The following is an 11,523-nucleotide window of genomic DNA, read 5'->3' as shown; positions in this document are numbered from 1 at the left end:
ACTAAATGCTTATTGACTCTGTGAGTACCAGGTTGTACTGTTTGGTTTGTCAAGCTTTACTCTCACGCTTGAGTTCCTTTTTTATTTCCACTGTGTTTATTTATACAGGGTGTCCCAATAATCTTAGTGCAGTTGCAAATTATCAAAGTTTCTATACACTGGTCTCCTCCATTAGACTGAAAACTTTTTGGAAAGAAGGATTATTTCTTTCCCAGTGTCTAGTACAATGCCAGCACATAGGTGCTTGTCAAATTCTTAACTGTTGATTTTCTGTTCCAGAAGAAAATTTTCTGGTTCCACTTTCCTTTCTCACACTATCTCCAATCAGGATCCTTGGATATTTTCAAATTTCTCCACTGTACCCCCTCCAGTTAAATTTTTACCTTTTTGTGTTACATCACTCTTGGTCTGAAGGACAGAGGATACAAATGAAACCCTGGAATAGCATCCCCAGTGATATCCCTCTTATCACCAGAATGACCATTATCTTAATGCACCACATGGAATGCTGTCATAACCCAGTCTCTAAGGCCTCTGATTTTGACCAGGTGATTAGACTTGTTGATTAGAGGAATCCCCTTACATAACATTCGATCTTCCATCTCCACATTCTTGCCCGGAGTTATCCCCAGGGCCTGTAAAGCACTCCACCTGTTAGGTCCCCTAGTTCCCTTCAGAGCTCAGCCCACATGAGTCAGTCTTTCCTGATGCTCTCTCCTCATCCAGCGGCTAGTACTTCCTGAAATTACTTTGTATGCCTTTTTGCATTTACTTATCAGTTGTACACTATGTTCCCTCCTTCTTCTTGAGGGTAGGAACAACTGTTTCCTTTTTATGTGTTTAACATCTACCACAGGGCCTTGGTACATTGTCATTGTCATTGTCTTTGTTATAATCGCCAGTTAACATTTAAAAGGTCTTAACATCTGCAAAACACTTTCACATGTATTCTCTTGAGAACCCTGGTAAGTAGATGGTATTGACAAATAGTAAAATGGCAACTGTGAGGCAGCTAAGGAATTCGTCCAGGGTTACTTCGCTACTGGCAGATGCTGCTGCCGGTCCTGCTTGCTTCAAACAACACCTGGTTGGTTGGTCGTTGTCCATTCTCAAAGAGGACCAAAATGACATCTCTATGCTAGAGTCAAGTTTCAATATGTCCAACTGTGACTGATCAGACCAATAAGAGCTCAGAATGCTCTGTCACAGGTTGGGCACAAATAGTCTGTGTGAACATTTGGGGTGGATTCTCTAAATTTGCACATGCTGTGTTTCCTTTGAGCTGTTTCAATTCTGCTTTCCCCACAGAGCACAGCACCTTCTCTGATGTGGGTATACCATGCTGAGTGGTCCTGTGCCAGTGTCTCCCATGTCACACAATCAATTCCAAAGTTAAGAGAGACCTTGAGAGTGTCCTTGTATCTCTTGTTCTACACCACCTCCTGGCCTGACAAAGTAAGTTTTTTAATAAATGTTTCCTGCCTGATTAGTTGATGGGAGCATTGTGGCCAGTTTGTTCCTATTCAGTAATCAGGACCCAGGGAATAGGATGGTCATTCCAGTGTTCAGTCCCTCCTGTAATTTGCACTGCCTAACACCAGAGGGCAGTCTGGGGTAACAACTGATGTTCTCTGTTCCTGGCTCTGGCTCTCAGAGCACGTCTGTCCCTCTCATTTTGGGGGGTATCACTTTCTCATATTGTCTAGAAATGTCATGGGTTGGCATTTTCTTACAACAAATCTCATAACTCAGTCCCATCCTACTTAGAACTTTCCTGATGCAATTATAGGACATAATGTATAAAATTTAAATCAAAATGGTAAAAAAAAAAAACCAAATTAAAACTGGTTGATTTCAATATACTCAACCCAGCGTCCTCAATCAGGACTAGACAGATGCTATGTCCTCTTAAGAGGACAAAACCTAGAAGCCAGGAGATAAATAAAAGGATCATTCTGTCTAAAGCACAAAAAAGCTAGACTTCTTCCTCGTTACTCTGCAGGGGTGGGGAACCTGAAGCCTTGAGGCCACATGTGGCTCTCTAGGTCCTCAAGTGTGGCCCTGCGACAGAATAAGAGGGTCTCCAGCAAAGAATCCAACCCTATCCCATGGCTTCTTTTTCACAGGGTTGAAGGGGACCTCCCACAACAGGCCAGCCAGGTTTGTTTTGCTCACCTCTGCTAGGACTGCTCAGGAATCTAAAACAGTGCTGAGTTTCCGTCTGCCTCTACAGCTCTCAACACTGAAATGGGAAGCAGGTAAACTACTCTAGAGGCCATGCCCTCTGGCTTAGGATGCCAGTCATGGATCTAGCATCCCCATGGCAGGAGGAGAGCTGTGAATTCGAATTCGAATCATTCCTTCCCTTCACTCCCCCTCCCTTTTATCTTGTGCCATTCTCTCTGACATGACCCATGTGGCTGAGTCACAGTGGGCACAATCTCAGCTTAGGACACACCCACTCTGAGCACAGTCAGCACTTAATCTTTGTTCATTCGTCACGCTCCTGACTCACTGGGCTGGCACTCCCCATTACCTTTTTCATTGTCAGATAGGAAACATAGTGGAGTAGTCGATTTGTTTTTAGCCCAAGTGTAGGGTTTTATAGTTATCCTAATGAATTTCACATGGTTCTAGCTGACATTTATATGACACTTTCATATGTTTTAACAAACGTTTTATTGATGGTTTTTGTTGTTTCGGAGGGAAAAACAAACAACTGCCTCCCTCCAATTTGAATCCTCCCCCTTTACGACGAAAAACGATTAGGCACAAAGGGCTGCTAGAGAAACCACGTGTGCCAATGCCAGCACTTGCCCTCACAGTCCCCGCCTCTCGGTTGGTGGTAAGGGAGGTCCTGGCTCATTATGGACCATTATTGGTTTTTCAATTACTCGGAGTCTTGTTACCTTTAAGTTCCCACAATGGTTCAAATGCATCATTTCATCTGATTGTCACAAAGGCTTGTGAGGGAGCTACTACAAGTATCATTCCCATTATACAGATGAGGAAACTGGCACTGAGAGGGAGGTTTCCTGCCTTCCCCCGGTCCAGAAGCAGGATTGGGAGTCAAATCCTCCTTGCTGCCCTATGTAATATTCCCTTCTCATACTTGATTAGTGATGGTCCGCCTGTTCAGATCCTCTTTTTGGATCTGGACTCTTCTTTAGTGTTAGTCATTTTCCTCTACAAACTACTTGCTTTCTTGAGCTTTCTCCTTACAGGCCCAGCAGCAGCATGCTAGTGGGGGCAGAAAAGGGGTAAGACTGCTCTCCTGCTCAGCTACCAGTGAGCATCAGGGCTCTGCTCCTTGTCCCAGGCAGAGGGGGAAATAGGCTGGGTCTCTGGACTCCTAGGTGGCAGTGATGCTTCTCTGCAAGCAAACTCAGCCATTGAAGCCTCCTTGGTATAAGACTGCTGAGGGGAGCCTACAGGCTCCAAAGGTACCCCAGACTTTACAGCACACAAGGCACCCTAAACAGACTCTGAGAGGAACATGCTTTGGGTATGCTAGAGAATGACTACAAATGGCAAGGACAGACCCTGACGGCCGCAGGAGATTCTAGAGACTTCCAGATTCACTCACCTATTGGAAAGTCCCTACTCCCCTCAAGAAAAAGTCATAAGCTATACCTGAGCACCAGACTAGTAGTGACAAGGCCAGATTCAATTCGAAAAGTCCTCCCTCCCATTCCAAGAGGGCCATACCTCATGTATTCCATAGCAGTCAACTATTTGTGGTCAGGTCCGGCTGGCACTACAATCAGCAGCAACCCTTTTTCATGATTGTTTTCCCTGAAAATCCTTTTTCTCCTCCTTCCATACATCCCAGAGGAAGATAGTCCCTTGTATCCAGAAACTACTAGGCTGTGTTGATGGTGCCCAGCAAGGGATGAGACATCTTTAGGAGCCAAACAATTGTGTCTACTTTCTATTTCCCCAACAAACTTTATTTTGTGACCTTGGGACTACCATATCCAATCATTAAACCCTTGCCATGCCCTGGACCCGATTTTGACCACCTCTCTCCTCCTCTGTTAAGAATTGGAAAGATAGGGAAATAGACAAACAGACAGATAGATAGAAATTCCATAAAATGTCATTTTCTGTAATTCGCCAACCACTCCTTCACCCAAGTCACTGATAAAAATTGTGAACAAAACAGGGCCAAATATAAATCTCTGTGAGACTCTTGAAGAACCCTATCTCCACCTAGGTTGTCATAATTCTTGAATATTGCCATTCAGTGAATGTAAAATTTAGGTTACCAAACTCACAGCTAACACCTCTCCATCTTGTGTGAAAGGATATCATGAGAGACATTGTCAAACGCCTTGTTTCAAAGCAGTTATACTCTATATCGATGGCATGGGTGAGGAGAGTCTCCACACCAGCAGTACCCAAAGCAATGAATTCATGGGTTACAGGGGTAGGGAACCTGTGGCCTCAAAGCCACATGTGGCCCTCTAGGTTGTCAAGTGCAGCCCTTGAAAGTGAAATTTGGATTTGGTGGAAGGGCTGCACTTGAGGACCTAGAGGGCCACATGTGGCGTTGAAGCTGCAGGTTCCCTACCCCAGGTAACTTTATAAACTTTACAACGGAGAGCCAGATGGGCCTCCCCTGAGGTAACAGGCATTTTTATAAAACGAAATGAAGTTAGACCAGTCCAATGAGTTCCTAATGAATGCAATCAGATCTTCCTATTCTTGCAGCCCCCTGGGAGGCTGCTCGTCCAGACCTGGTGTTTGAGTTCACTGAGGGTAGGTTGGCATTCTCTTCCATCTCATCACGTCCCTGGGGTTTCAAATCCCTCACCAATCCCCTTCCAGGCTGAAGCGCATTCTTCTTGAGAGACAGGACTAAGAATGAGACTTGTAGTCATCTGTCATCCTGGAACTAGGTTCAAAAAAATCAAATGCATTACATTAAGTCCCGGTGGCACTCGATAGGTAAGGTCACAGCATTTGGGGTAGGGAGAGATTTTTGTCTAGCCTGAGCCAGAGCCCAGTTTCATAAGGAAACAAGAACGAAACCAAGGAAGGTAATCCCCAAATAGGGAAATTCACCCGTGAGATTTAAGATCTAGATTGATATAAATTGATAAACATGTTAAACACATACTATGAGCCCTGCACTGTGCTAAGTACTGGGGATACCAAAAAAAGAGCAAAAGACAGTTCCTACTCTCAAGCAGCTTACAGTCTAATGGGGTGGGTGGAACAACATATAAACATATAAAAAGGGAGCTATATACCGGATGAATATGAAATAATTAACAAAGGGAAGGCATTCAATAAAACAAGCACGAATCGTGCTATGATTGGACCAGAGAACCTTGGCAAAATTAAAATCGGCTACGTTAAAAATCAAAAACCTGTCTTCCCCTCATAAAGCCCGAGCTAAATGTTCCTCCCAGGCCAGAAACTCTTGTCAAATGCCAACATTCATTGCATCCATGGGCTGATACCTCTATTCATTATGCTGTGAAAGAAAGTCTCAGTTAGGGAGTGATTGTCTTTTGTTCCTATACAAAGCTTGTAGTTAATTACTTGGGATTATTAGCCTGGCGGCAAAAATCAGGGTCAATCCGGCCAGAGGCCAAAGGCAAGGACACCAGTGAAGTCTATTGCACTTGTCTAGGTATGTGGCAAAGTGGGGTGGCAGTGGAAAACTGAGGAAGAGCGTGAAATGAAAGAATTCACATGATATGGATATGAGTAGGGAAAGGATGGAGGAATGATGATTTCTGTGGTTTTGATGTTTAGGGTCATAACCTGAGAACGTAATGTTCTTCGTAAATCAAATGTTCTGATTAATATAGTCACCAAATTATATAAAAATGAAAATATAAGAAAAAATGGATGGCAAATTCAACGATGCAAATTGGCAGTTCATCTGTAACATAAAGTCTTAGAGGGTGGCCCAGTGTCCTAAGAGGTTACTTGATCTTGGTCATAGAGCCAGTACATTTCCAAGGCGGGACACGAACTCAGATCTTCTTGATTCTAAAGCCAGCCCTGTCTGTAACAGAATATGCTTAAATGAATCCGTGGTCTCCGATTTACAATTTCTCCCTCCAACGATGTGACTCATTCTCGTCTTGCCTCAGGGAGCTTGTACTACACGCTAGAGGCCTTTCTAGCTTTCTTCTGACCTTGAAGAGACACTAGAGGGACACCCTGTTATCTCTCACCCCCTCCATGTGACTAGCCCATCTTTTCTTCCTAATATATACATAATATTTATACAAGCATGCACACATATGTTAGTACATGTATATTATATACACATATGTATAATATATACACACACACATATATATATATATATACATGTGTGTGTGTGTTGAAATCTGGGCCTGGAGTCAGGAAGGCTCATCTTCCTGAGTTCCAATCCAGCTTTAGTCTCCTTACTAGCTATGTGACTAGGCAAATTACTTAACCTCTGCCTTGGTTTCCTCACCTGTATAATGAGGATAATGATAGCACCTACCCTCCAGGGTTCTTGTGGGGATCAAATGAGGCGTATTTGCAAAGCATTTGCTCTAGTACCTGGCGTGTGGTAAGCATTTAATAAATGCTTATTTGGTATAATGGACAGAATGCTGAACTGGCAGTTCAGAAGACTTGAGTTCAAATTCCCCCTCAGAAGCTTATTAGCTGTGTGATCCTGGGCAAGTCACTTAACCTCTTTCTCATTTTCCTCATCTGTATAATAAGAATAATAGCTCCTACTCCCCAGGGTTGCAGTGAGGATAGATTGAGATATTTGTAAATGCTTTGCAACTCTTAAAGGGCTATGTTAATGCTTGCTGTTGTTCAGTCGTGTTCAGCTCTCTGTGATCCTATTTGGATTTTTTTTTTGGCCATTTTCTTCTCCAGCTCATTTTACACATGAGGAAACTGGGGCAAACAGGGTTAAGTGACTTTCCCAGGGTCACACAGCTAGTGAGTGTCTAAGGCTAGATTTGAACTCAGGAAGGTGAGCCATTGTGACTCCAGGACCAGTACTCTATCCACTCTACCACCTAGCTGCTCCATATAAATGCTAGATATTATTTTTAGAGGCAACTAGGTGGTGTAATAGAGTGTTGGGCATGGAGTCAAGAAGACATGAGTTCAAATACAGCCTCAGTCACTTACTAGCCATATGACCCTGGGCAAATCACTTAGCTTCAGTCTACCTTCTTCATGCACTTGACCTCTGAAAGATCGAGTTGTATTAAATTTTCTATACAGTATCCCCGTTTTCATCAGAAACCTGGATCCTGCTGGGGGCTTCCAATTTAATTTAATTTCCCTTCCAGTTTTTGTGGTCTTTTACTCATTTCTGCCACTATAGAGTGGGGGTAAGGATAACAGGAAGGTAGTTCCAAAAGACAGACTGGGCTGCAAATCTGGAATTGACAGTATAATTTCAAAAGGCTGTTGGAACCAACATTTGCCAATTACACCTTTAGAGCAATAAAAATTTTGGAGATTACAATTCTGAAATCACAGGAGCAAAAATTTAGAGATGGAAAGGATAAAGGAGGCCAACAGTCAGATTTTACAGATAAGGAGAATGAGTCTTAGAAAGCCTAAGGGACTTAGTTGGGGTCACACCGATATACGTAAGTATCTGAGGCAGATTTTGAACTCAGGTTTTCCTGAATCCAAATCCTTTGCCCTATCTAGTCTGTCATGTTGCCTCGCAAATCTTCTCGTAAGAACGCCGGATTTTGTCCAAAGAAAATATAAAATACAAGAATAAAGGCTTCAACCACATGGGGTTACTTATACTTAAACATTCTATTCACAGTGAATCTGTCTGCCTTCCTATGGAGATGGATCCCTGCTCACGACTGCTTACTTACCATAGGCAAAATTATTTCACAGAAAAATTGTTTTTAGATTTCAAAGGCACCTTGGATATTCTGAGACAATTTCAGAGGGTCACTTTAGAGAAAACCAGAGAATTTAATACTTATTTCATCGTAGGTCACTTACGTAGATACTGATTTTTGACAGCTTTCTCTTCTCATATGTAATGGAACTTGGCAGATATCACAGAATTTTGTAATGAATAATAATACCTCATATTTAGTATGTAGTGCTCTATGATTTACAATTGGCTTCATGGTTGAAAGTTACACATAAATCTATAAATATGTGAATTCAGCATAATCAAATTCAGTCTTCTGTCACGTACATTGCCTTTTGTTCGGTGTTATTTAGAGAGGAGCCTGGCCCTTCATTTGGAAGCTTTAAAGTGATTTGTAAATGAAACAAAGTCATAAAGGTCCAGTTTCAATGTGTTATACATAGTAACAAAGAACTAGATACAAATAGATACAATATTTAGATACAATATAGATACAATAGATACAAAAAGCTAGATACAATGTACTCTGTACAATGTGCCACAGTTTGGTATAAGGACAATACACAACAGCATATGAAATTATATACACACAGCATTCTGCAAACTTTTAAAAGTCAGTTGTTTGTTATATCTCTTCAAACATTAAAAACAAACATGATACAGACTTTAAGTCACATACCCAACACCTTCTCAGACCCTGGTTTTATATGCAAGAATTTCCCCTATAATTTTATTTCACTTTTCCGTGGGGAACTTCGAACACGTTATAAGTGGAATCTTAATCACCCTTACAACATCCCTTGATGTGGGTAGGGATTATTTTCTTCCCATTTTCAACAAGGGGAAACTGAGAAAGATTTCTAAGATTTTCTAAGACAAATGGTAAAGGCAGAGTTAGACCTCCCAGGGGTGCTGAATTAATCTCGGGTGAGCTTTCTATCAGGATTTAACTTTTACACTAAGAATCATGGGGGAGGGGGGCAGCTAGGGGCTCGGTGGATAGAGCACTGGCCCAGGAGTCAGGAGGACCTGAGTTCAAATATGACCTCAGACACTTGACACACATGCTGTGTGATCCTGGGCAAATCACTTAACCCCAATTGCCTTGCAAAACACACACACACACAAACACACAAAAATCATGGGGCAAGTTTTCTGACTGGTATTAGAAATGTAACAAAGCTGATTAGTGACAGTGATGGCATAAGTCAGTCCATCTCCCCCCTAACCTCTTCTACCCCTTACATTCCCCCTACCTTCCTCTCCGTGTATAAAACTTCCCAGAATCATATACCTATAAAGTAACCAGGACTTTTTTTTAGTTAAGACAAGGTGGGAGTAGTGAGGAGACTAGGAAGTAGAAAAAGCCATTCCTTGTGGCCCCAATGCATAGGATTTTGCTCATTTAGCTGGGGTAGGAAGTTGGGGGCGGGGCACAGTGTGAGAGGTTTGCAAAGGACCTGGATTCAAACCTTAGCTTTGCTGCTTACTGTGTGGCCATGCACAAATCATTTCATGTGTCTGGGCCTCAGTTTCCCCCATCTGTAAAATGAGTGGGTTAGATAAGATGACCTTTAAGGCCCTTCTAATCCTACAGCCAGGATCTGGAATATGGTGAATCCTGGAAGAATTTTTAAGAGTTGCAAGATTCAAAAATAAAATTTGAGAGTCGCACCAGAGAAGTTTCTTTAGCTACCCCTCTCCTCAGTTTTGCTCTTCTGATAGCTAACCTGACTGCTTTGTGACAAAAATATATTTTCAAAAAAGTTACCTAGCTATTATAGCTGAGACCTGCCCCCCCCCCCGCCCCATACTAGGCATAGTAACTCTTTATCTGGTACTGAATTATTTTACATATTTTTATTTTACGAAAATGTTGTGTTATACATGAGTGCCTTGCAATGGATGGGAAAAGTTGATTTAACTTCAGTAAGACATAGAAAGATGCCAAGTGTTATAGTCTAAGTGGATACAGTTTACCTTCTTTCAATTCTTTAACTGCTCACTGGAAAACACAACTGGATACAATCTCAGGCCTCATACATCTGGCTACTTACCAATAAATGTAGCATCAGTATGTTGCAGAATGAGGTCTGGCTTGGGATTCAAAGCCCAGCTCTCCCTAACTGTATGGCTGTGGGGAAGTCACTTTCCCTTAAGATTATAAGATCTTAAAGCTAGTCTAACTCCCTTATTTTATAGGTGAAGAAACTGAGGCCCAGAGTTTAAGTGGCTTGCTCAAGATCACCCAGGAAGTAAGTATCCAGAACCCCGGCTCTAAATCCAGTCTTGTTAGTGCGCCCTACTCAGCTTCCACTACTACAAAATGAGACATGGACTAGAAAATCTCTTTTCCCTCATATCTCTGGTGATCTAAGATTCTCTGCAGTGAAAAAAGTTTCCCAGATTCTAAATACTAATTTAAAAAACCCCAACTAAATTTCCACAGTTTCAATTTGTCCTGTTTTGGTCAGAAAAAGCAATAGGTTTCCACAGTAAAAACTAATTCCATCTTTATTTAAGAACTGTTTTATCCCATTGGACTTTCACTACGTAATATCACACCATAGCCTGAGTCCTGAAAATGATCACTAGAAGAGAAATTATTTCCAACCTGGTCTTTCCTGTTTTCTGCCGAATGATTCAAAGGAAGTATGATCTGGTGAAAGAAGCCCTGAGCAATGAATCGAAACTTCTGAGTTTTAGATCGGGTTCTTCCATGATTAAACAGATTCCTACCTTTCTCTGCCTTAGCTTCTTCTAATGTGAAATAGAGATACTATCTACCCTACCTACTGTTTGGGACTGTTGGAAGATTACAAACATAAAGTACTTTGATAAGTCAAAAGTCTAAAACACATTCAAGGCAATATTAGGAGTATGAATTCTGTGCTTAATTGGGAGGCAAATCCTACCCATAAGCACATTAGTGCTATTTTGTAACTTTCATACCAGAATTTTTATTCTTTACCTAAGAAAAACTGGTTAAAATTTACAGAAAAACAGTTAAAATTCAGATCTATTCCTACGTAGTATAGACCAAACACATACACACACACACACACACACACACACACACACACGCCTTGATTTGAGGTATCTGAAAAGTGTTCGAGTAGATGCACTAAAAGCAATTACTGTAAAATTATATACCAAGTCGGCAAAAAAAAATGCCAATTACTGCATTCTGCTTATAAATAATGTTTCATTAGCATATAACCCACTGACCTTTTTTTTTTAATCAGAAATGCAGACTGCCAGGGGAATGTATTTAAAACAGAAATCCCATAAAACCTGGTGTGATATCAAAATGCGTACTTCAGCAAAATATCTCCCAGTCGGATTATATGTCTCCTACAAGTCCCTAAAAATGTTTCTATTCCATTTGCTTGGACTCTCCCAAGCAATCTTCAGAAAATCAGGAAGGAAGAAAAGGTTCCTCGGAGCAAGATCTGTGAATTTTCAACCTAAGGCTGAACATAAGTGGTGGAAACTCTTTGTATCTGAGATGTCTTGTGGCCCTTATCTTGTGGGGGACAATATAATACTTTGGTTGGAAGTAAATAACTAGTGTTTCGTTGCCACATAAAGTAAGCCAATTGGACTGGAGTAGCAAGGCCAGGGAGTCTTTAGGTGGCTTACAGAGAAGAGATAACAAA

This window comes from Trichosurus vulpecula, chromosome 6, assembly GCF_011100635.1.
Source record: "Trichosurus vulpecula isolate mTriVul1 chromosome 6, mTriVul1.pri, whole genome shotgun sequence".
Lineage (NCBI taxonomy): Eukaryota > Metazoa > Chordata > Mammalia > Diprotodontia > Phalangeridae > Trichosurus > Trichosurus vulpecula.
This window is presented reverse-complemented; position numbering follows the sequence as displayed.